The sequence below is a fragment of the Pezoporus occidentalis genome, unplaced genomic scaffold (genome assembly GCF_034315485.1).
Source record: "Pezoporus occidentalis ecotype Australia unplaced genomic scaffold, CSIRO_AGI_Poc_V1 ctg152, whole genome shotgun sequence".
In the NCBI taxonomy this organism is placed as follows: Eukaryota; Metazoa; Chordata; class Aves; order Psittaciformes; family Psittacidae; genus Pezoporus; species Pezoporus occidentalis.
In genome coordinates, this window is record NW_026913339.1 from 1,448,726 (window position 1) to 1,475,846 (window position 27,121).

General features: G+C 42.3%; 1 long non-coding RNA gene across 1 annotated transcript in view; it reads right to left on the minus strand.

Moving 5' to 3' along the window:
• Positions 1 to 5,240: 5,240 nt before the first annotated feature.
• LOC134159863 (uncharacterized) overlaps positions 5,241 to 27,121 on the minus strand; it is a 36,034-nt gene continuing 14,153 nt past the window's right edge. Inside the window, exons 2-3 of the long non-coding RNA XR_009963334.1 lie at positions 9,331 to 9,443; positions 5,241 to 6,433 (exon numbers count right to left, since the gene is read on the minus strand). This is a non-coding gene — a long non-coding RNA (uncharacterized LOC134159863). The remainder of the gene's footprint in view (positions 6,434 to 9,330; positions 9,444 to 27,121) is intronic.

Genomic DNA, 27,121 nt, shown 5'->3' on the forward strand with positions numbered 1-27,121 from the left:
ATGGCCAAGAGCATGAAGGGGAAACGAAGACCTCTGCGGGGTGCCTACAGTACACATGTTGTGAACTGCTTGTCCCACATATCCATAAATTTGGAAAGCTTGGAAACTCTTCTCCAGCACACAACAACACCACCACGGCTGGAGGTTATTCAAAGCCACTACACTTCCTGAAGGATACCACAGAGATGGGTCTCCTGATGGACAACTGCACATTAGCCCACACCACAGCAGGCAGTCTGGTGGGATGTTTTGCACACATCTTATCTATGCTTTACCAAATGATCTACACAAAGTGATTGGCAAAAGAGTTCTCACAAATGAACAATTCACTCCATGAATTGGCATAGAAAAAAAATGTAATTCAGATAATGCCATGGTGATCCTGAGTTGTTCTCTGAGGTAAAAGATGTCACCTTCCTATGCCCTAACATTTAGGAACATCTCCTAAAATACAGCACTCTTCTTTGTTCTCAGCAGGAGCAATTCATACACTTAGCAACTTGCTTCCTAAGAACTCTTAGTCAAACAAGATAGTTTGAAGTTGTAATTATTGCACACAGGGGCTGACAATCTGTCTCCACAGTATTCCATAATGGGAACAAAACTTCTTTTTCTAGAGCAAGGGACAAAACCGAAGCCTTGAGACCTTGCTGCCTGGTGTATTTAGAGTCCTTGCAACCCTTCACTGTCAGAAGTCTGTGGCCTTTTTCCTTGCTTCCCATTCACCCTGACAGACTAGGTTTTTGCAGTGAAAAGATTCAGCTCTCCTCACAGACATCACAGAGTACAGAATTTCAACCCTCAAGTTGCCTTCGTGCCATGTCTTCAAACACCTGTCTGATCTTTTCTGACAATGCTGATGTTACAAGTCTCCAGTTATGTAGTTATCAGCCATGTATTTAATTGGAACGTGCTGGTTTAAATCCAGCTTCTACTTGCATTCCTGCCTTTGTACTTCCACAACTAATTGTGAACACAAATACTGCTGCTCAGCAGTTAATAAAACTGATTGCACTAGCATAAAATTCATTTTAAAAGTCATTAGAAATCAGGATCATTAACATGGTGCATATTTTTGCACAGCCTGGAAACCTTCTGCTGGTAAAATATGCTGTGCAAAACAAACCCCATGCAACAGCTTTTGTAAATTTGCTGCCTTTTCTTTCCTTCCCCCCATAAAACTGTGTTTCTAGCTCTGATGTGATGTCCCGCAACAAGAAGAGCAGATCAGATACCTTATATTTTTGTATGAAGTAGAAACAGGGGTGAAGCATTTTCTGTAAAAGGCAGATACTTGCAGTTGGTTCTTGACAATGATTTCAGCAATATTTTTCTGGCAATAATTTGTCTAGTCAAAAAAAAAGCTGAAAAATACAAGCACAGAAAAGTAAAAGTCTCTGGCCTGCCTATTTATAGATAAGCAGCAAAACTCATCCTGGTTGCAACAGTGCCATCTCAACCTAAGATTACCGACTGTGGGATACAGCCTCTCTTCCACTGGCAGAGTCCAAACTCAGAGCACTTGCTTCCCCAAAATGGTATTTTATCTGCTAAATTGAAATTTCTCCCATTTGAAAGAATTTCTCCAGCTTAATGTGGCACTGCATGTTACTCTCACAATGCTGAGAGATCCTGTTAATCCCCTTCTTCTTTGGCAGAAGAAGATAAAAGATAGAGGCAGATGGACAATGAAATACAAGGCAGTGGGGTAGGGCTGTGGTTTTCCAAAATCTATGTCGTACCCCTTTGCTTAATGATAATCTGAGAAACAAGCTGGGTGTTACGTGTCATAGCAGAGAGTAAATACCCTGTTCTTTGGGCAAATAACCGGAAAGGAAAAAAGGGCATGGAGAGAGACTCACCTTGGGCACAGTGACAGTATGGGGATGGCCTCAGAAGCACAGGGCAGAAGCCACAGTTTAAAATAGCTTTGATTCATCTTCTTATCATCCTCATTTTGATCTTTCCAGAAACCAGAGGGACTTGCCTGGGATGCTCTAGTGACAGCCCAGCATGGTCCCTGCTGTGCCAGGAGCTCCGAAGCGCTGCAGCCCCACATCACCACATCCAGCCTGGACACTTCACCCCAAAGCAACTTGCATCCATCACACTTTGGTCATCCTAGAAGCAAGGCTAGCCACTTCACTGGACAAAACCCAGGAAGTGGTGGCAGGCACCAAGCAAACTCACGGGTAGCCTTAAAGGAGCTGTTGAGACTTCAATGCACAGTGAGTCCAAAGAGTCTTTGGAAGCCAGTGCCTGTGATCAGAGTACCCCTGACAGACTTACCAGTCAGTAAACTGCATGAGGAGAAAAACATGTTATCATTTGCCAAAAAAAATAAGGCTTCTAAAAAGCAATGATCATGCTAAGAAGATATGGGGAGGTGCTGGGTCTGGATCTGATCTTTCTACCTTGCATTTGCAGCCTATACTGCTCACTGTCTTCAGACCCAAGGGTCTAGTCTGCCTTTTAACTTGTAATTCCCTAATATATAGACAGCTCATTGAATATTGGAGATCCCCTCTCAGAATTTAGTTCCTCTATTGATGTCTAAATGTTATAAATTGTATATGTCCATCTGCAGGAGATAGAAGCATTTACAGGTATTTAGCAGTGAAAGACACTGGATTTGAGAGTATCTCAACAGTTCTCTGCACTGAAATCTCAGAGCTGAATCCAAACTAAGGTTTTAAAATCCTGAACAACTTATTATTCTTCAGATTGTTTCATTAGGAAGAAAATGCAAGTTCTTTCATGTAGAGTTACTGATAACAAAGGCTGGCTAGTGCTGAATGCCCTGCTGAATTCACAGTGGGGTTTGTGGAGCAGGATTGTATAGCAACAAATGCCAACTGCTTAATGTCTCACTGAATTATAGATTTTGGAAGACTGTTTAATAAGAAAGAAACTAGTTAAGGTGGTTTCCAGTGAATTTTACATGTGTATAAAAAGCACAGGACTGACATTGGCAACGTATCTTGGGAGGATTAAATTATTGTACCATACTCCTGGATTTGAATCCTTACTGATTCATGCATTACTCCCTTAGTTTATGTATAAAGATATCATTAATATACACAACATTCAGTAGGTCACTTTTTAAAAAGGCCTTTTTTTTTTCTGTAAGTAAATGACTTTTTTTTCTATAAGTAAATGACATTTTTTCCTCCATGTCTCATGATTTTTCCTCTGAAGGTGTTATCACATTTTCAAACAGAAATGACTGCACTGCTTTGTTCACTTTGTACTCCAGTTGTTTGTATGATTCTGTGTTTATCATTTGAATTCAATTAATTTGAATTAGGCCACGACATGAAGCTTTAAGCAGTTCTGCATTGGTGAAACATGAGGAGGTCCTAGTTCATTCAGGATCTCATCCATCACTGGGGTTGGAGTCACCTTCTGCTGCAGCAGGTATGCTCAGCATGGTGCACAATTAATGTCATAGTATTCCTCCGGATTTATTCAGCATTGCCTTCTGATGGGTTCTGCTCTCAGTGGCTGAAAACTTACACCAACTTTATACAAACTCCTGCCATTTCCATCCACTCAGGATTAAAGCGAGCTGTCTGCAAGATTAAGCTCTACAGAAAAGAACAAGTAAAATAAATGAGAGGGCATCCAGTCCTTCTAATTATTGTGCTTGTGTATGCACACGTAGTGCCTGTGTGTGCACGCATATGTGCGTGTATATGCCTTCTTATTAGCAGCAAGGCCACTACAACTACTTAATAGTAAAGTCATACGGGATTTCCCTGCTTCATCTGCTAACAATTTTGCTAGACCTCAACATGGTGGGCTGAAGTATTCTGGGCAGATTTTCCTGCAAGCTATATCCAACACCAGACTGTCCTTTTTTTTTTTTTTTTTCTAAGAACAAGTTTAAGGAAAAAATATACCAGGGCCTTGTCTTCTTGAAAGGTTAGCAGATATTTTTCTACTCCTGTGTAAATCAACCCAAATTTGCCCATGTTGCACACCTTCCCAAGATCAAGTCTGAGCACACTTTGCACAGGAAAGCAGTCAAATTCCCCAGAGAGACTATGCTTTCTGGGCACTGTCCCCACTGAGGTGCTCAGCATTGCCCAGCAGCTATCTCATCCGGGGATGGTCACTAGGGTTGGCAGCACAGCCCCTGCTTGCCTTGCTCTCGGTGACATGGGCATGAAACTCCCCTCTTCAGGAGGAGGCAAGGATGGGGAGTGGGGAACTAGCTGTCTACAAATCATCTGCTGTGGAGGGGATGAGCAAATGTGTCTGCCTGTGGCACATTTGCTCAAAAGGAGATGCTCAGGCCTCCGGTGTCTCCACTGTCAGCAAATAGCTATGATGGCTGCTGGAGAGACTTTGTTAGCACTGGATCACATAAAGGCTGCTGCTAATGCTAATAGCTTTCAACAAAGGTATTTAGCAAAGATCTTTGGTGGATGAAATTAGTGGAACCTCTGAACTGTTATCTTTCTGTGTCTTTTTGTTCCACCTGGAAAATAAAGATAACAATGTCCCTCATCTTAGACAGGAAAGCAAAACTCACCGCTATTCACCAACCACTTGAAAACAATAGCAGTGACTGTCCCTAAAAAGCTGCTGATAAAATTAATAATTATGTATCAGAACACAGCTTGAGTAGAGTGCAATACCCAAGCCATGGGCCATGTGCTGAACTATCAAGATAAAACAGAATATTGAAAAGCTGCCCAGTAAGTGATCCTAATCCATCCCAGGCACCTGTGGGTAAAAACCATGTAGCCATAAAATCGAGCACTCATTGCAATGCAAACCAGAACAGAACTCAATTAAACATGCACAGGCAAAATTGATTCTAACACTTCCTAAGTTTTAAGGGTGTGATTTTGTAAACAATCATGTCCTTTCAATGTGTATTTCTTAACATGATATATGTATATGTGTTCTGGTGTGTACAAATACAGGTTTGCATGCATACTTACATCCCTGATTTGTCTTCCACCTCATTCTGGAAAAAAATGGTGCCTACAACTTATTCGAGGAAGAAAGAGAATGAGAGAAGGAATGAGGGAAGGCAGTCAGGCAAGAAAAAGAAAGGAGAAAGAGAGGGAGAAAGAGGTGAAGGAAGGCAGGAAATAAGGAAGGGAGGCAGGAAAGCAAGAAGGCAGGAAGGCAGGGAGGCCTGGAGGCCAGAAGGGAGGAAGGGAGGGAGGGAAGGATGGGGGAAGGGAGGAAGGAAGGAGCACTACTTAGCCTGTTAAAGTGAACAGTACAGTTAGTGATCTCCAGTGCTTTAAACAAAGCAATGGATTTACAAGTGTGCTTATTTGCATGTTCAGCCTATTTCCAAAGCCAGACATATTACGTGCCTGGGCATATGCTTACTAACCTGATTATCATAGCAATCTCGAAATCTTGATCACACACTAAATTGGTGCAATGGTCATGAATATCCTTGGGTGCACCATTGCTTATGTCAGTAATTTCAAAGTTCAGCACATCTTTAAATTCAGTACACTGAAGACCACTGAGACAACCACTTTCATCTGTAGAGACAGTTCTTCCTGTGCAGTTGAAACCACCTCAATAGATTGTGCTTGCAACCCTCCTAAAAATTCCCCAAATTGGGGTGCTTGTTTTAGCTACTTGGAAAATCACTCTTGGGAAAAAATCAGCTCTTCTCTGGGTTTTGCTGCAGGGCAGCAGTAGCAGATTAGCCATCTGCAGCAGAAAATTGACAGCTATTGTAGCTAAGGCAGCAGTAACACGAAGGGGAACAGTTAGAAGGAAGAGTCCAAGTGTGCCTGCAGGTGTCCTGAAATATGTAGCCCCACTGACTAGAAATCAGTAAAGCATTTGCTACTCCCAGTCACTGCCACAGTGGCTTTGCTGGGTTTCACAACAGGAGGGATTTATTCTTGACTTGACCCCTTGACTTGACTCTGTAGAATCCTTGTTAACAGACTGCTAAGTATCTTGCTAGTGACCATGCCAGATACTGTGGGGACATGCTTGGTCGGCTGCCCACAGTGTATTCATGGAAGAGGACACCTAGAGACAGACACCGACCTAAAGTACCACACCTGTGGGAACTGAGAAAATACCATCACACAATTTTTTCCCTGCCAGAATTATTCTCTAACTGGCCATAAATAAAACGGCCCACAATAAAAATTCAAAGTCATTATTTTGAACATTTTAATAATTTTGGATTACTAAGCAATTTGCACAAGTTAATTGGAGGCAGTAAGATAAATGCAGTTCTCTACCATTAAATCAAGACAAGCCTTTAGAAGAATTCACAAATACCTGTAGCAAGCACATATCTGCCTTGCAATCCTGATGTTTCATCCACTACTGAAATAAGAACTTGAAGCAGACGTGACATGGCAGTGCTGTACTTACTGAAAGTTACTGCCTAGGCAGGTTTGTCCAGAGTTTCCTAGTGAAACTGCTGACCATCCTATAATCCAAATATGGTCGCATTAAATCCTAAAAGCCACCTTCATTACTGGAAACAGAAGAAATCCTTCCTTTTTCTTTTGGACAGGAATTAAAGCTTACCTAGTAAACACCAGTGAGGATTTACTACCTAAATGACTTCTTCCTGTGGTGAACTTCTCAGTGACCTGCCTGCCAATACTAATGAAATTAACCCACCTTTCTTGTTCTGAGCAGTGCCTTTAAATTCCTAATTGAGTCCTTACGGCCATGTGCCATGCCTGACCAGTCAAAGATCCTATCTCTAATAAATTTAGACAATCTCAAATTTTGAAAAAGAGTACAGTAGCTACCTCTGAACCTGGTGAAGGCAATAAAGTTGAAAAACAAATCTAAAATAAAAATGCTTATTTCACCTGTCTGGAACAAAGCTTGATAATCCTAAAATGAATGTCACAGCTATTTCAAAGCTAAAATATAGGCAACTCATTGCTAATACTCCATGTGAAAGCAATGAAGCAATTTTTACACCTAAGTAATGAAAGTGGGCAGTGAGAACACCTACAAATTAAAAATATTTTCTTAAACAGACACCTTCTGACTAAGATAGAAATTACAATAATTTTTTGCTTCACTTACTATACATAAGTATAAATGTAATGCAATGCAAGGGTGTCTGATTTGCAGTTATTTGGGTCTATAATTGATACCCACTCCAGCAAAGGATTAATATATCAGAAAAAAAATGAAAAAACTATGTTGGTGATGTAGGTTATTTGAAATATAACGATTTTCCTGAGCAGCCAAACTCCTTGTTCCATATGTTGCTATTACAAAAGCATATATAATGTGAATTACAGAAAGAAACCAAGGATTGTATTCACATTCAGACTTCTAACTGCTACCATTTAAAAGGGCCATAAGCTACCTGTAGATACAACTCATTCTTTTCCTACCAGTGCATTTAGCGGTTTATTCATCCTGGGGAAGTTTATTTGTTATTTTGCAGGCTGGACTGCCCTGGAACTTTGCAGGTTGCTGTTCTGAGTGGAGTTTGATTTCCTGCTGTCTCTCTTCATCACCTCTCTCTTTTTGTAGATTCTCCTGCCATTCTCGTGCTTGTATCTCTGAACAGTGAGCATGCTTTTCACTTTAAAAATTACTCCTGCTGTGAGCTCACTTAACAGGATTGGACATTTGTGATTTTGCTCTTCAGCAGGTCTTTCCGCTTTTGAAGGAAGAGTTCAGGGCTAGCCACTGTGTTCTGGCCATTGCTGCTTCCCTGCAAAATGAAATTCATTTACACTTGTTTTTCTGTGCTGCCTCCTTGTCTTGTCGGTTTCGAGAAGTGCCAATGTTTCTGGGAGGCTGTATGCACGGATATTTGTTTTGCCTTTTAATTGTGACTCTTCACCCAAGAGAACCCCTGTTTGTGGCAAACACCTTCTGGGCCTGGTAGCCATCAGCACTGGGGTTTCACATTGGAGGATCTCTGCAGTGGAGTCTTTCCAGGCCTAGGACTCCCATGGAGACAGTGATGTAGGTCTGGGTTTTCTCACTGCAGCACCTGGATGCTTTCTTTGTGAGGGAACCTGCTTCTGATAACCCCTGTGGTGGTACTTCTTGAGAGATGTTGCACTGTATCCCTGCTGTACAAATGTACTTTGATGCCTTAAAAACCCATGTACTGCTGGTCATTCCTCATGGCATTATACCAATCAGTGATGACTAGCAAAATTGCTATTGTTTGCTCTACCTATTGGGCTACAACCCTGTGCCATATTGATGATAACTACGGCCTGGTAAAGCACCTTAGTCCTCCGTGACTAACTTCTGTTCTGCTCTTTTGGTCCTTATTTCATTCACTGTAGGTCCAACATGTTTGTTAATTGATGCTCAGTTGTCCTTCTCAGCCTAACATGCTTACATAGGATGAAGTGTCTGATGTACTTCATCACTTGAAAGAAACACTGGAGCCTAGAAGCAGAGATATTATCCTTTCACCCCGCCTTTTACTTACTGCATGGCAATGCTATTTCCATGGAGGTATTGCAGTGTTCTTTAAAATGCAGAAATGTGGGTTTCATTTTGGATTTTTCAGAGCTAGGAAATCTCAACAGCTTCTCCCTTTTCATCCTCATGGAGTGATATGTTCCCTCATGATGAAGGTGAGGGATTGTTATTGCCTTCATTTGCACAAACATAGGTGGGAATAGCATGGGTAAAGCCCTTTTCCACAGATGTAGATAATCACGAGTTCAGGGCTTCCTGAACCATGCTTGTACATCAGCTCTCCTAAATAATGCTCTTATTTAGAAAAGTTGTTGTCTACATTAGCAAGTACCATATAGTACAGGTGAAATAAATAAACTGGGAACTGTGAATTACATGTTACTTGTCACTTTCAGACCACATATTCAGGCAGTTCTTTAGCTTATCCATTGGTTTCTGAAAGGTCAAAATTTAGCTGGATTTTTCCACCCCTTTTACAGTAATACTACAGATTTCAGTATGATTTAAGGGAATCTATCCCTGCTCTCTGCAGGCTTAGGATGCAATATTACAATATTTTGTCTTTTACATGCCACTTACATTAAAAGTAACATTGGTGTAATGGCACTATTTTTGAAACCTTCTACTAGAAGGTGTCAGGACTACAGTCTCAGTCATCAGGCTTTTACATTACCCAGGAGAAAGTAACTACAAATGCAGAGATATGAGTTTTATTAGGGACAAGATCAGAAGAAGCAAAGCCTCTATACTGCATTCTTAGCTGCTGACTTTAAGCAGCACCCATGCTAAGGGATTGCTCCCTAGGGCTCTATGGCATGTGAGAGCAAGAAAGATGTCTGAGGATATACACTTCAGAGAAATAGCAAGGAAGGTTTTGGGACTGCAAATATAATGAGCTGAACTCACCTTTGTTACACCAGTACAACTTCCTCGGATCTCAACAGGTTGTGCAAGTGTAACAGGAATCTGAGTGTTTCACTTCGCACATCAGCACTGAAATTTGTTGCTCTAAGAGGAGCCTGTGGGAAGTGATGATTAGACAAGGTACAAAGCTTCTTTTGAAAAGAGAGGGATTTTTGAAAGCTAGGATAGAGGTTCAACAAATGAGAGTGGTATCAAGATGCAATAGCTATAGAAAGTAAAAAAAAGCTGAGGATGTGATAAGAGAGATACATAGTAGAAAGCTGACTGCTAGAATAGTGCTAGCTAAGAGGAGGCTAAGAATACTTCACTGCACACTTAATGTTACAAAGGATAAGGCAAAGTAGCTTAGTGTGCTTCAAGTCAAAGCTAAAGATGGTGTCCGTGACCATAAATGGTATAACTCCTCTATGGAAATTTAGTGGAGATTTTTAACACTGGAACATTCTGCTGAAATAAGCACATAGAAATCAGATTGTCCTGGTTTTTTTCAGAGGTGTTCTTGTCTTTTCACAGAAAAGCACTCTTTGTCCTTCCTTAAGTTGTTATTGTCTGTCATTGGCCACTACCATTTAAAAAGCAGTGTATTTCTATTAAGTGCCTTTTGTTCTCAGAGCACCTTGAAAATAAAAGAAATGGAAGGCTTTATAAAGCCTTAGGTGTTTTAGTGTTCAACCTAAAGCTTTAGTTTTATGAAGAGAAGTCTCTGGTTTTCTAATTTCTCTTCCTTACCTTTTAAGCTACCTTTAATAAAAACATACGTTGAGTTGTTCACACTAATATACACACACAGCACCCTGGTTCAGTCATGATTCTTATCTCTTGTTTCTGATGTTTGTGATACAGCCCTTTATTTCTGTTTCAGAAAGCTGAGAGGCAAAAGTAAGACTTTCTGTACCAACACAGAAAAGACAGGAATGTTAAAAGCTGTACAACAGATTCAGAATAGACAGTCACCTGATGCCTGTTTCATTCCTGGATTTATGCTGAAATACGGGGTAGAGTGCCAATGCATATGTTGAATGCATAAAATCTGTGAGGCTGTCTGTCAGGTGGGAATCAGACAGGAAGCCTGGAGCAAGGATACCCATAATTATGCCGTCAAAAGGCTTGCAATAAGCAGCAGAATATTTTATTTGCCGTCAATCCTACAAAAAGTCTTTCATAACATCTGTGTCAGCAGATTCCAGGTCCCAAGAGGTGCCACTTATTGAAAGTAGCAGAGAACTCAGTAAGGGTTTGTTGTGTATTTGACAAGTACACTCAGTGGAAAACCTCACTGGTTTAATGAAGTTATAGGTGGCAGAGGACATCTCAGTTTTGCCTGTGTTTGAGGCATTGTTTCAAGGTGAGTTGGACTTTCATGTTGATTGATGCTCAGTTAATTTTCATTGTTAGTGATTCCTGTTATCTATCATTTGTGCTTCAATAGCAGGTAAACCCTTTGGTCAGCCCCCTTTAACCCCAATGCTCTTCAGTGTGCAAATGCCTAAGTCACCTCCCTGCTAACACAAAAGCCTGGGAAAGGACATGATAATGGGGCACTGCACCACATGGTCATTTTCCCCCAGCTAGCAGAGACCAAGCTAACATGGATGCTGTTAGTATTTAACAGCTAAGGTTGTTCTCATGAGCTGCAGCACCATGGATGAGCTACATCACCTCCAGGTGCAAGCTGGCTTGTATCTGACGAGTCTGCATGCCTCTCCATGCCACATCCTTCTGCACATCCAGGAACTAGCCCAAAGAAAGCCAGTATTTCCACATTAGTCATGCCTGCTGAGATGTTTTACCAGAGTAGAGCACTGTAACATAGCCACAATAAAATAGCCAGAGTCCAGTTACCACCGCTATCTACTGGAACTTCTGTTTTGGAGCAGAATACAGTTTGTTGCCCTTTCTCTGTCTGATATTGCAAAGTACATCCATACTAGTAGATAGGGATCGTTCACTGGCCCTGAGGTCCACTGACACAGCACTCCTCTAATCCATATGGCTAAACTCCTTTTCAAAACATTGGCCACATCTGGTCTGCATTTGGGCATGTCTTTCACCTTCATTAACCTTCAGGCTTTGTCTGAAACCTGGGATGACTGCTACCCAGCACAGGCCAAAACCCTCTCGGGGACCTTGCCATAGAAATTCCAGTATGGATGGATGATCCCAGGCAAACACACAGACCCATGCCTTGGCCTGGGCCACTGGCATGGACAAAGCCATACAATACCGCTCTGTGAAGCTTCTGGCTCTGCTGTGGTCATATATGACAGAGCTGAAAAGTCTGAACTTTTCATTTTGGTGACTGTAAAACAAAGCATCCCACCTAATCTTGAAGAAGTTGAAAAGAATTCGTAAAATACAGCTTGCCATTTGCCTTCAGTGTGGTCGTATATCTTAATTTATTTCTCCTTCCTTGGTAAACCACTCTGAGGTCAATAGTATCTAATTCAGCTAAATTGTGTTATAAAATGTCTCTTTTGACAATTTGTAGTTACGATGCAATTATCTTAATTTTGTCTCTGATGAGTCTCTTTCATCGAGTGAGGTTTTGATCAACTGTACCTGTGCTTATAAAGAAAAAAATGCGGCATGCCTTGCTGAAGTTGTTTTCACTGGATGTGTCATATGGTACCTGCTCACTGGAGCTCTGCAAGTCGTATGTGAAGAAAAGATTCTGCTTGTCTGCCTGCTTCCCAGATCCACTGAAAATAAGCACATCAGACACTGAGTTGAGCTAATGGCACACTTGCTTCTGGTTGCTCACTTTTGTTTTGGGTTAATGTCATGCCCTGGCATGTAACATCTGGAGAGGGGAAAGAAAGATTTAATCAAAATAAAAATAGCTGGTTTAGGTTTAAGTTTTTCTTTTGTATTATGAAGTGCAGGAAGGGAAAATGAAAGGGTATCATTTGCTGTGACGACTGAATAGAATAAGAGCTGTGAATGCCAGCAGGTCTGCTCCTCACCCACAAATCCAGCGCTTCATTTGTTTGAGGGAAAGAGCTCTGCACACCTTTCCACTGAACCTCAGCATGCTTCTCAGTATAAACAATAGCTCATGTTGTTGAGGAGGCTTATCAAGAAAGTTATGTCTGTAATGATGGGGATTTTCATCTGGCATCCCCTGGGATTTGTGGAGCATTTGCTGCCCGTAAGTGTGGTGATAAGCTGCTCACTGATTAGAATATTCTATCTGTAGTGCAATTGGGCTCCCATTTCTCTGACATGTCTCCTCTGTATCTTAAAAATACCACTAGCACATCAACAGCTTATCACAAGGAGCTATATGAATTCAGAACATGATTCTTTCACAAGATTGTTCGGGTTAGGTGTCAGCATAGACTGAAAAAAAAAGGTGCTAGCAAGGGGTGAGCATAACAAGCATATCTCATAATCTTTCTGTGTTATAGCCCTCATTCTCTCATTCCTGTGCTTTTTGAATATCTATAGCTTTCAGTATCCCGGTGTCAGCTTTTGACTGTAGGCTCCTCAGGGCAAGTGTGCCTTTGCGTCAGTAATACACTTTACCCACTAATGGCACTGCCTGAGCAGTAATGAGTGAGCCCATTACAAGCAGCTGCAAATACAAATATCAGCAATAGTCTGGATGCTCTGCTCCATATCTAGATGTTTAAAACAGGAATGAATTACCTGGTTGCTCATCTGAATAATCACACAGGGGACCTGCATGCTTAACAAGTCTAATGTAAATCCACCAGCAGTCATAAAGCAGACTCTCCCATCATGCTGATGGTGTCTAATGACATAAGAGCCGTAAATGACCTCAGTGATAACTCCCACACAGAAAGCTGACATGTCTAAAACAATCAGCACTGTCTGGGTTCTCAGACAATGCGGTGGACACTGCCAGGCTCTTGAAAACTTCACTGCTCCTTCCCCAGGCAGATGTGGAGAGGGCCAAGGAGAAAAGGATATGCACATCAACATACCCTTAGCACTTGTCAACGTTGTTTTCAGTTGCAAAGGTAAAATGTCACCAGTGTTGAAGCCCTTGCCTAGAGAGCTAATAGCTGCTTGCTGTTAGGGCTTTCATTCCCTTTTTTAAAAACTCTTTTAAAATTGATACAATTTTGCTTCAGAATTGAAGCTGTCACAATATACTCATTAAGTGAGGGGCAGTGTCTAGCAACTGAGCTTTCCTGTGTTGTCTTAACACCAAATCTTTTCTTGTGCAAATCTAGTTAAAATACATTTAAAATATTAATTTTAACCACATTTATGTTTAAAAACTCTGCATTTGCCATGTGTGTGTACAGAAAAAAAGATTGTCCCAGACAGATACCTATTGTTCTGTTTTCTCTGCTGTATTTTAGCTGCTATATTTGTATTTTAAATAATTTCTGCAATTTTGGATATATCCTAATTCTCTGAAGCCTGTAGGGTGAGGATTTAACTCACCCTTTACCTCTCAGGGCACTGATGTCCTAACTCAGGTATGTGGAACAGCCTTGCGATTATTTTTTGACTTGGATAACCTCAAACCAGTTTCTTCTTTGGCTTTTCCCTCAAGCAGAGAGACCTTGGTTCACTCCTGGAAGCAGCGAAGAGGATTCCTCATGTCAGACCAGCAGGGATAGCTGACACATAGCAGCAATATGGAGCAAAATCTCAGGAAAAGATATCTTGATATGAGGGGCCCACACAACAGAGGAAGAGATACCTTATTTCTTTCTCAGTGTAAGCTAAAATTTCTTCTGTGCCTTTTTTCCCCATACTGCTCAGGTCAAAACTTCCACGAATTGCAATGTGAATTTTTATTTTATAAAATATTAAAGGGCTGTCCCATCACTATTTGCATGCCCATTAAAGCACTTGTGCAGGAAAAACATTTAACTTGGTATCTCAAAAGTACTTTTAAATTATTGTTTCTGCTTCTGAAATACTATTAAAGAGGCTCTGTCATGAAGATAAAAACTTTTGAAGAAGCTTTTTTCTGTGAAAAGTTTGCTTCGTTTAGCTAAGGAAACCTTCACACACTAGGTGCTTCACATTAATGGCAAGCACACATACCTGCAGCAGAGCTATCATGAACAGCATTGATAGACCTTAAGGCAATTTAGTTCAGCCAAAGGAAGGAGGAAAGACAAGTCATCTCTGACTGATATGTAGACTTTTTTGTGAGAATAAACTAGGATGCCTTGACTGCACAAAGAACTTAACATACTCAGGCTGTAAGCTTCTGTTAAACCTTTTTACAGACTCAGTGACTAAGAAATGTTTAGGCCTTTCTCTATGAACTTTTCTCATCTTGCCTGAGGTGTGCGAACATCTGCCCTGAAAGGTAGTGAGCCAGGTATAATGGGACTCCTAACCAGAAAACTTTTTCTTCTTCCCTTTGTTTTAGTTGTAAGATCAAGGTTATCTTTCCATTAATGGGTTACCCCTGAATTCAAACAAAAAAATCCTTTTCTTTTCTAGAAAGCAGAGGGCTATATCCACACAAGCATTGAAATGCTACTTCCAAAACTCAGGTCTTCATAAGCCGCATTCCCTTTACTCTGTAAGCACCTGAAAGCTGTAACTTTTATGGTTTGAACATCACCTTTTTCTAGTCTGGTATCTGCTTCTGTGTCATCCCAGAGAAGCCTCTCTCCCAGCCCCAGTTGGATCTGCAGGACTTTCTGCAGTGGAGGTTCCCCAGGGTGCTTTTTCTACCAGCACCAGTGCCTCATTTCAGGGATTCAGGCATCAAATGGGAGAGGGAAAAGTGGCACTTGATGCTCTCTTTGTGTGCTTCAGCTCTCCAGAAAGCAGAAAAGGTGTGGTCTAAGGTCCCAGTTAGTCATGACGTATTCAATAGTCAGCATCCAAAAAAAAGCATGGGAGGAAGCTACCCAGAGCATCCTGCTATTCAGAAGCTTGAATGTGGCTTTCACAAACAAGGGAGACTCAACAGCCTATCTCCAGAAAGGAAGAGCCTTCCTGAATGCTCAAGTCCAAAGAAAGAACAGGCTTTAGACATGTGCACCTTTTGCTAGGGTTTGCTGTTGCCTGTCTTCATCTTCTCACAGCAGAGCAGTTTGTTGGAGTCCATCTTGAGGCAAGCACTTCTATTCATGTGCTGTATAAACAGTCTAACAGAGATGCTGAGGATGCTACGAGATGACTAGGAGCAAGGCTGTGATCCCCAGGCATGCCTCTTGGCACCGGAAGAACTTCTTATAGCATTAAAAGCTTGTTGATGTTACATCCATTTTTATGGCTTTCACAACTTCAGCAAACGCTGGATGTCATTTTTGTATTTTATTTTTCCTGTCTATATGAGAAGGTGATAATTTCTACAGCCACGTGGCCATCAGCATATATTGTTAGATTAATATTCATGCAATATGCGTTCAACAAGGCAGTTATCTGAGCTCTGGAACATTGCCATGCACAGATCAATCATTTGTAAAAGAATGAAGGGCTTTTAGCTTGAATCAAAATTACTTATCTCCAAAAATGGATACTATGTTTCAGAAAGTGTAATTGCAATTGCAAAGCTATTTAAAAAATAAATAGAACTGGGCTTATTTTCCACAATGACTACAATGCTTTAGCTCTTGTTTTGTGAATTGTTGGCAAACAATATAAAAGTTTTTCACCTCAATGTAATTCACTGCTAGAATTTGTCATATAATTTAAGCATATATTCTTGATCTATAGTTTGTTCAAGAGAAATTTACAGCAGCATTCCACACTCTTTGTTGAGCTGTATTGGTTAATATTGATTGATAGTGCATATCAAATGATAGCTTTCTGTTCCCTGATTAGATGACAGTCTTATACTAAGAGTTTTCCAATGCCAACTCTAATGCTTTTTAATTCCAAACTTACTTTTGATGAGAATTCTCTCATAATCATTCCAAATGTCACCTGTTTCACCTATCATTCTTGCTAGCAAATATGTACCATAAAGTATTCAAACAAGGAAAATAAAAAGGTACCGAGCACATCTGAAACAAATGCGTGCTAATAGAATTTGATGAATTTTTCACTTCTACTAAAAAAAGCCAACTTATTCACATCATTGTAGACACTCATAAAGTCTCAGAATTCTAGATTAAATAAGTCTCAAAAAAATCCCTGTATGGAGAGGAACAATTTCCTCTTTAACTCTTTCAGAAAGGAGTATCTATAAGGTGAATTGTTCATAAGCATAAAGAAGTTCACATAAACCAAACCTAGTAATTTTCACCCAAGAGGGCAGAGTTGGTTGTGAAGAGTCCCCGTATCTTAATTGCCCTATCAAACCCTAACCTAGGAGGTGGAGAGAATTACGGCTCTGGCCTGGACATAGCTGAAATCCCAGTGAACGTGCATGTTTGCGAACTTTTAGCCCAACTTGGCAGTAATTGCACAAGAGAAACTGGTGCGAGTACAAGCTGATCTGAAGTGAAACATCTTGCAAAACAGTACTGTAAAAATACCAATCCCTAAATCCCACACAGAGCACACCTGTGTCTTTTCCATGTACAACTCCCCAGCTTCGGAGGAGGAGCACCGCAGATGTGTTAGGTTCCCCACTGAGGATCAGAAAGGGAGTTGGGCTTTATGGGGATGAGGACCATCGCATTACATTAGCAAGATGTTTTGGTTATATGGGGGCTTTGCTTCCCTTTTTTCCCTTTCAAAGGTATGGCAAAGGCCCTGCTCAGCCCATGCTGTGCCTGGCTGCTGAAGCAGTGCTCCCACCAGGCCCCACCAGCTCTGAGGCTCATGGCACCCATACTAATTAGGATGACATCAAAGCTGATTTCCCTTTTCCTTACAGGAGAGTAGGGCCGGGCTCCAACAGACTCAGCCAAGGTTTCTCAGGCCCTCTAGGCTTTTTGCAGTTGGAAGACAACACAGAAACAAACAGTTTCAGGCTTTTTAGGCTTTGTAGTTTTGCTTGCATTGCTGTTTTCAGTTTGGGGTAATTAATGGGTTTTTAACTGCCAGCTGTGCACAGTCCCACATCAATCTTTTCTGAATGAGAACCTCATATGGTCATCAAAACCTTTACTCCAAAAGGAAATTAAATAACTAACCTGGTTTGTATGTCTGCCAGACTAGAAGGTAATTTTAAATATACAGTCTTTGCAAAGAGAGTGGAGATGGTTTTGGTAAACTGGGGTCCCATCATGCAACCTAATAACCTGATCATATTGAGTCCTGAGCAGCTCATCCCACCTCTGGAGCTAGATGGAAACAGTCAGGCCTGATGAGTGCTGTGAAACCCTGCAGAACTGTTGTGTCTTCCCCTTTTTTACGCTTTATGCAGATTATCACAACTACAGGTAGAAGTTGCTGTGTAGGACTGGACAGCCTGGCAGAGGGCAGCTTCTGTTGTAACCATGACCTGGAATATCATCATTCAGGGACAAATAGCATAGGAGCCCTGTCACAGAAATACAATGCCGTTTCTCCTTAGGGGAGATGAACCTGCCTGAGCCCAGACACTGGACTTTACCAGCTAATGATGTTAGGCTGAGATTGGGACATCAAAAAGCGAAGTGTGGGAGGAAAGCATCCTGTGAAAGGGCATTCTTTGTTGGTCAATCAGACAGCTGAGAAGAGGGAAATGAAAGACCACTGGAGGTTAGTGTGTAGGCAGATGTTCCACATGTTATTTGCACAGATGAACAATTGATTTGTTGCTGCTATTGGGTTATCTTTTCCCCTAAATTAATGTTCCTTTCCTCCTTCTGTTAAAAATGGTTTTGTTTCAAACACGGGCTCATCATTTGCAAAGGGGAAACTGCAGTTTCTCAAGGGACACCAAAGAAAATACTTTTTTTTCAAGTGCCACAATTTGGATGGAAGGCTGAAAGTAACTTAACTTTCTGAGGGCAGCCCTATGCTGCTGCTGCATGGGTTACCCCTGTCATTCAGCCAGGGTCATCCTCCTAGAGGATGGACTTCTGCAGCAGATCTCCCTGAAAGGCCTGATGGCCTGTGCAAAAGCTGCCAATATCCAGACAGCCATGTGCTGCGCTAGAAGCCATATGCTATGGTTGTCCCCACACAACAGTTCACTGCTTCTTTATAGCCCTTTGTGCTTCAGAAACCTGTTGTCATGGGCTTCCTTTCTCAACCACCCTGAGCTTTCTGCCAAAGTTATCCTTGTTCTTGACTCCAGGCCATGGCTTTTTGCCCATTTAGCAAACTTCTTAAACAGCTTCTGATTTTCAAGGGTTTTTTTTCCCTCTTATGTGGACACATTCAACTCTGGTAGAAATCTCATAACATTCAATCATAATGAGATATTCAGTACTGTGAAGCTCCAAATATAAATATTACTAATTACAACTGCCCTTTCTTTGTTCATAACAAACGTAACCAGACCCTATAAGCCTTAAGCAATAAACAACCTGTAATCCTAGAGTTAATGTATTATTAACTGTTAGACTGAGTCTCCAAATAGATAGATGTCAAGTTAAATCTCTGAAAGTCATAATGCTTTCCTACCAGCTGCCTGAGATCTTCCAAACTTAAGTTCCCCATAGCAGATGCTTTAGGACTAATTCATCCTACTTACTGGTTTGATTCAGTGTTTTGTAGCAGACACTCACTCTCCCAGGATCCCTTCCGGAGTTTATTGTTTGCATATTTTCACAGTCCTCCAGCTACTGATCACTTTAAAGGGGGTAATGCAGGATGCCATCCCTCCCCCTCAGTCCTTCCTACAAGAATGACACCCTGGTTTTGAAGATTTCACTTACATGAATCACCCTGCTAATGTTCTGCAGTGACACATCAAACCTTCTCTCATCAGTGAGAATTTCCAAGCCTTTTTGCACAATAACTATCCAGCTAGTATTAATGCATGAACTATTCAATTTCTTCCCTTCCCAGCCAGCTCCAGCACTGTTCAATACAAACGTGACTTCCTAAGACTGAACTACATTTTGTTTCCTAGTATCCTTCATCTTTCATGTCCTCCTAGTTGCTTCCCTGATTAGAATAACATTTCCCCTTTCCTGCTATATTTTCTTATCTCTGGGGGAAAAGTAGCACTGCAGCCTGGGGGCATGGTAGCTGCTGTAGGAAAGCAGCTATATAGCTGGCGGGGAAGAGTTGCACTTGTCCCTGTATGCCTCCCTGTGTCTGGGAGGTTACCTGACAGCAAAGCTAGTGAATACTCTGCCAGCATAGGGCAGAGCTGATAACTGTGCTTTCCTGCTGAGGCTGAATGTTGTGCATGGCACACAGGGTGTGCTGGACTACTCCACTGAGAGTAAAGCTGTGACAATGCAGTGTGGTTATTTGTATCCTAAGGAAAGACTCCAGTCCCAGAAGTCAGACTCTTCCTTTCATTAGGCAGTGCATGGGAAGAAAGGGAATGTCATGGCTGGCTGCAGCAGCTCGTCCATAGGGCCCCAGGACCTCAAGTCCTGCTCTGCCACTTCACTTCTGACACCACACCACAGGCTGTCAGCTGTGACCTCTGAGGTTGCCAATACCAGCTCTCTGCTCTACTTCCAGTCTTTGTAGTGTCTGCTCAGGAGCCAGTGGGGGAATTAACAACATTCCTAACACAGTAGTGCCCAGGGCTAAGCAGACTCTTGGAACATGATGCAAAATTATCAATTTGCAAATATACATTCAACCATAAACCACTTGTGGTTAGAAGCTGCCTCTGAGAAACTGTGGACAGTGTGTAATGCCTTACATCCGGCATAAGCAGGAGATGCGGGAGCTTGCAGGGAGCCTGAGGCAGCTGTGTAGAGAGGAATCAGGGACTAATCATGGGAAGGGAAAAATAGTGGGACAGACCTGTGAGGAAGACCCTGGGATTCAGTTGACCAACCCCTTTTTGGGAGAAAAGGGCTTTCCTTTCCTCCCCTTCTTGCCACGTCTGCTTCTCACTGAACAAAAGAGACCACAAGAGCTGCCTCCTCAGCAGAACCACATCAAAGCTACGGCAATTAACACCCTGCCACTCATGACTGTCCAGCCTAGGGGAAAATCTCTTGGTCCTCCCATATCGTTGTCCAACCCTAGACAAGACCCAAACTGACTCTGCTTAACTTTCGAGATCAGACAAAATGGTCGTGGGCAAAACACACTCTGTATGCGTGCCAACATGCTGATCCCCATCACAATCAGCAGGCAGGTCTCAAGGGTACCCAAAGGTCGTTCATCAGAATTCTCAAATGATGCTGTAAATAGTCTGGTGGGTGGGCTGGGAAGGTAAGAGAATGTCTCCTTCATAGGCTGACCACCCGAGGAGGGGAAAAAAGACGCGTAATTGCTAAACAATTCTATTATATACTTCCCAAAGTACAGAGGTGGTGACCACACTGGGAACGCAAGCCAAATCAGTTTCATGATCAATGATTCTATTGTATTACAAGTCATTACCATAAAGTACAGTGAAACAAGAACCTTAGCCCAGGCCCCCAGCCGATAAACACTAAAACAACAAATACTGGCTGTAAGTAAGGAACGACAAGCTGAAACTCAAGATCAAGAGCAACAACTTTTAGAGCCAATAAATGAGCATTGTGACGAGTGACTATTAATCCAAAAAAATAAATGCTTATCACAAATACAATTAGACAAACTCTGGTCAGATCTGTCGTTATCTCAACCCTTCGGGCCTCACATTGGGTGCCAAAAAGAACCATCGTGATTTAAGCCCAGCCAACAACCCAGAACCACACAGCCGCTCGCTCACTCCCCGCCTTCCTCCCCCTGCTCCCGGAGGGATGGGGAGGAGAATTGAAAGAATGTAACTCCCACGGGTTGAGATAAGAACAGACCAATAACTAAGGTATAACACAAAACCACTGCTGCTACCACCAATAATAATAACGATAAGGAAAATAACAAGGAAAGAGAATACAACTGCTCACCACCCGCCGACTGATACCCAGCCCGACCTGAGCAGGGATCTAGCCCTTCCAGGCAATTGCCCCCAGTTTATATACTGGGCATGACGTGCTGTGGTAAGGAATACTTCTTTGGTTAGTTTGGGTCAGGTGTCCTGTCTGCTTCCTCTTGACTTTCCCTCCTCCCTGGCAGAGCATGAGACTGAGAAAGTCCTTGGTCAGAGTAAACATTACTGAGCAACAACTAAAAACATCGGTGTTATCAATGCTGTTCCCAGGCTGAAAGTCAAAAACACAGCACTGTACCAGCTACTGAGAGGGAGAAAAATGACTGCTACTGCTGAACCCAGGACAATCTTCCAGTTTGTGTATGCCAAAGGATGATTGACATTTAGCCTGAGCAGTGAAAGAAGAGCAAGAATAAACACGTCAGGTGACAGCTTGGTGTCTCTACACACAGCCTCTGTGCTGCTGGCTTCCTAGAAATCTGAGCCCTTCTGAGAACCCCAGAAAATAGTATTTTGGAGGTTCCTGGGTAGGCTATTGTGCCCTCAAGAAGGCAATTTTCAAAGTGATACCTGTGCCTGTTTCCTTGGCCATCTATATATTGGCTTTGGGCAGCTGGTGCTGAAAAGGTAGCGTATAACCAAGACACAGCTAGCACCTGAGGGATACTACTGTTTGAGCTAGAGTGGTGGTAGCACAGACTCTTGGATTGAATCTGACATTTTTGATCCCCACTATGGTCTATTATATTCACAGAAACTTCCTTGAACTGTTCAGTGATATTTTAAAGTCTAGTTTAAAGGTTTATTTTAGATTCATATTGAAAATACTTCAGCATGCAGGAAAAAGTCATTCAGAATTCATTCATTTCCCCTGGCCTGGCAGTAAGGCAGGTCTTCCGCAGTGGGATTTTCAGAGCCTTATTACGTTTCCCTCCCCTCTTCTCTGTGGTCTCTTGACTGAAGCAACTTCACATTTACATTTTTCACTTCTTTAAATAGAACTCAATTTGCCTTTAATTAGCATCACAGAAATACTGGAGTCTTCCACAAATGTACACAAGCAGTGATACCTAGTAACCCCTCAGAAATCTCCAGGAGAAATGAATAAAGAGGCCAATTTGGATAATCTAGACTGTGGATTTGAGGCTGTGACGTATGAATGCACTACAGTTGGTGGTGTAGTAAATCCTTCAGCCTACCATCGAATTGTTTTGTATCCTATGATGATTCGAGTTTCTGATGTTCTAGGTGACCAGGAGCTTGTTATTATGAAAAGAAGATATCTTCATTTGGTGCATGTGTAGATACTTCTTGAAAACTTCCCAGTGAAGCAAATGAAAGCCCAATCATTCTCTACAGGCAGTTTTGTTTATTCATCTGTTGTTTTCTGTGTTCTCTGACTTGGAAGAATCAAGAGGACTTCAGTGGTTAATGTCTCTTAAGATTTCTGAATGGATGAAAGCATGACTTTATAACAACAGAGACTGAGAGCTAGGACTCCTAAGTTCCACTGATCCTGACTGTGGTGAAGCATAGGGAATGAACAGGGAATCAACATTATACTTAATTTTTATATCTGACAACAATCTGGATCTGTTGATCTGAGTGATTCTGTAGCTGGCCACCATCCTTTTCTGGGCATCAGATAATGACAATAGTAAAAACACCTCAGAGGACATGTTAATTAGCACCTACTCATCTTCCAGCAAATCAACCTCTTCATAGAATCATAGAATCATAGGATGTTTAGGGTTGGAAAGGACTTTAAGATCATCTAGTTCCAACCCACCTGCCATGGTCAGGGACACCTCCCACTAAACCATGTCACCCAAGGCTCTGTCCATCCTGGCCTTGAACACCACCAGGGATGGAGCATTCACAACTTCCCTGGGCAACACATTCCAATGCCTCACCACCTTCACAATAACGAACTTCTTCTTTATATTGAGTCTAAACTTCCCCTGCTCAAGTTTTAACCCGTTACCCCTTGTCCTATCACTACAGTCCTTAATGAAGAGTCCATCCTCAGCATCCTTATAAGCCCCCTTCAGATACTGGAAGGCTGCTATGAGGTCTCCACACAGCCTTCTCTTCTCCAGGCTGAGCAGTCCCAACTTTCTCAGCCTGTCTTCACACAGGAGGCGCTGCAGCCCCTTGATCATCCTCGTGGCCCTCCTCTGGACTTGTTCCAACAGTCCCATGTCCTTCTTATGTTGAAGACATCAGAACTGTACACAGTGCTCCAAGTGAAGTCTCGGGAGAGCAGAGTAGAGGGGCAGGATCACCTCCTTCGACCTACTGATCATGCTCCTTTTGATGCAACCCAGGATACGGCTGGCTTTCTGGGCTGCGAGCGTACACTGAAGCCAGCTCATGTTGAGTTTCTCATCAATCAATACCCCCAAGTCCTTCTCCTCAGGGCTGCTCTGAATCTCTTCTCTGCCCAACCTGTAGCTGTGCCTGGGATTGCTCTGACCCAGGTGTAGGACCTTGCACTTGGCATGGTTAAACTTCATAAGGTTGGCATCAGCCCACCTCACAAGCGTGTCAAGGTCCCTCTGGATGGCATTCCTTCCCTCCAGGGTATCAACCGAACCACACAGCTTGGTGTCATCAGCAAACTTGCTGAGGGTGCACTCAATCCCACTGTCCATGTCAGTGATGGATTGAACAAGACTGGTCCCAACACTGATCCCTGAGGGACTCCACTCATTACTGGTCTCCAGCTGGACATTGAGCCACTGACCACAACTCTTTGTGTGCAGCCATCCAGCCAGTTCTTTATCCACTGAGTGGTCCATCCATCAAATTGATGTCTCTCCAGTTTAGAGACAAGGATGTCATGTGGGACAGCTTCGAACGCTTTGCACAAGTCCAGGTAGATGACATCAACTGCTCTACCCCGTCCATCAGTTCTGTAGCCCCATCATAGAAGGCCTCCAAATTGGTCAGGCAGGATTTCCCCTTAGTGAAGCTATGCTGGCTGTCACCAAGCACCTTGTTGATTTTCATGTGCCTTAGCATGCCACCCAGGAGAACCTGCTCCAAGATTTTGCCAGGCAGAGGTGAGACTGACTGCTCTGTAATTCCCCGGGTCATCCATTTTCCCCTTCTTGAAAATGGGGGTTGTATTTCCCTTTTTCCAGTCATCGGGAACTTCACCTGACTGCCATGATTTCTCAAATATGATGGACAGTGGCTTGGCAACTTCATTCGCCAGCTCCTTTGGGACCGGCATATGGATTTCATCAGGACCCATGGACTTGTGCATGTTCAGGTTTTTAAGATGGTCTCAAACCAAATCCTCTCCTACAGTGGGCCTAAGGTCTTCGTTCTCACAGTCCCTGTGTCTGCCTTCCAAGTCTTAGGTGGTGTGGTCAGGGCCTTTGCCAGTGAAGACCGAGGCAAAGAAGTCATTCAGAACCTCAGCCTTCTCCAAATCCAGGTAGCTCTCCTGACAGCTTCCAGAGGGGGCCTACGTTGTCCCTAGTCTGTCTTTTATTTGCTATGTACCTATAGAATCCCTTCCTGTTACCCTTAACATCCCTAGCCAAGTTTAATTCTAACTGAGCCTTAGCTTTCCTAACCTGGTCCCTAACTTCCCGGACAACATCCCTGTATTCTTCCCATGCCACCTGTCCTTGCTTCCACCTTTTATAAGCCTCTTTTTTCCTTCAATTTTTCCTCAGCAACTCCTTATCCATCCAAGGAGGTCTCCTGGCCCTCCTGCTGCACTTCCTTCTGGTTGGGATGCAACACTCCTGAGCTTGCAGTAGGTGATCCTTGAATATCAACCAAGAGTCTTGGCCCCCCCTGCCCTCTAGACCTATATCCCATGGGACCTTACTAAGCAGGTTCCTGAAGAGGCCCAGGTCTGCTCTCCTGACGTCCAGGGCAGTGAGCTTGGTGCACACTCTTCTCACTGTCCTGAGGATCTCAAATTTGACCATCTCATGATCGCTGCAACCAAGGCTGCCCTGGAGAGTCACATTTCCAACAAGCCCTTCTCTGTTGGTGAGCACAAGGTCAAGCATGGCACCTCTCCTTGTCGGCTCCTCTATTACTTGCAGAAGGAAGTTGTCTTCCACATAATCGAGCAACCTCCTGGATTGCTTGTGCCGGGCTGTACCGTCACTCCAACAGATATCAGGATATCTTATGACTGTTGCTTTGAATGCTGAATTCTGGCCGACAACCTCATGAGATCCAGCAGCTCTCAGGATGGTCCAGGTAACCATTTGGATTTCAGATCACTTTCAGAAGTTCTCCATTAACAGGCTGCTGTCAGATTTAAGTGTGGAGCTGTTTGTTACTGCTCTGATGCAGGACTAAACCTTTAAATAATGAACGTACAACAAAACACGCACATATCCTTGGGTATATGTAAAATAAATAGAGAACATTTCTGGTTTTCACCATAACAGGAAGTATATGAATACCGCTCTACAATAAGATGACTGCTGCTGGTTAAAACATGCTTTTTTTCCCATAATATTATCTAGTGTTTGATAACTCATTTTAAGAGAAAAATATGTCAAGTGAATTTGGATATGTTGGAAATTTATATTTGAGCACCATTCTACATAAAAGTCCTTCTAAAGCCCTTGAATATAAATGAATCTAAGTTATTTCCGTAACATGTTGAACCATTATGCCAATGAATGAAAAGCTCCTCCTAATGCTGTCAATTTAAGTTCCAGACTCTGTAACAGAAGAGTAATAGAACGGCAAAATTTTCCAAACATGGAATACTCAGATGCTGTATGCCAGTCTAGTTTACATGAATTTTACTTTGCCTTGTGCTGATAAAGCTGCACCTTGCTGTAAATATTTCTGCAGTGATGGAGAATTTCTGTTAACCACTTTATGAACAGTCATATAAGATTCAGAAGAGAGACTATTTCTGATTTTTCCCATCCAAAACAATAATCCTACCAGGCTTATCAGTAAATATTCTTAACATTTTTTCAGAAATTACCTGTGACACCTGCAGTATGTTTTCACATATAAGGAGCAATAACTTTGTCACTAGAAGCAACTTAGTAATAGTGCTTCATATAATGCAGAGTTATATTTATTACAAATCTGTGATATGTTCCTATCCATTAGCCTAAAACTAAAATCAGGAAGGCTATTTAAAATATATCTCCAGCTGAAATCATCTGCATCCTAAATCATTAAATGCAGCTTTCTTAACCACTTGAACAAGATGTTATAAACCCTTCCACCAAGTGGCTAAGGAAATGGTTACTTCCACTTTGGGGAATCTGGTAGCATGGTCCAGGTTAAACACCTACCATTTACCCATTTTTTCATGATTACCATAGCAGGTGAGGTACCCTTTATGTAAGAGGTCCAAGAGGACCTCTTGGGTAAAGTGAGGAGGGTGAGAGGCTGAGGGCAATGAGTCCAGCCAGGATTTTGCAACAGAGCTGCCCATCACCAAAAAGGCCAGTTCTTGTCCCACATCTGGATGTAGGGTCAGCTGTCTCAGTAATGCTGCCTTCAGGGTCTGACCATGATTTCACTCTTTGCTGCAAGAGTACAAGTGGGAGGCTCTGTTCAATCTCTCCCATCACCATTCTCCACTTACTGCCTGAGCAGGAAGATGGCCATCCCCAAATCTCTTCTCTTTTTCCTTTAGAACACCAAGGAATCAAGACTCCAACCATCCTGCCTTCCCAAAGGAGGTATGAGGAAACTCATTTCTGCTGTCATAATAAAGCCTCCAGAAGTCAGTATTTCACTGAGAGTCTTCTCCTTCACTCTCAGCAATCTTCTCACTTTGCATGCACAAATATTTTGGTACAAATCTATTTGTATGGAAACTATCTTCCTTGGGCCAGATGGCCTTTTTGTGTATTTTAGCAGTACTGCCAACAATCTGGGGAAATGGGCAGAAATTAAATTTCTTTTCACAACTCCTAACAGTGCATCTTAATGATGTAA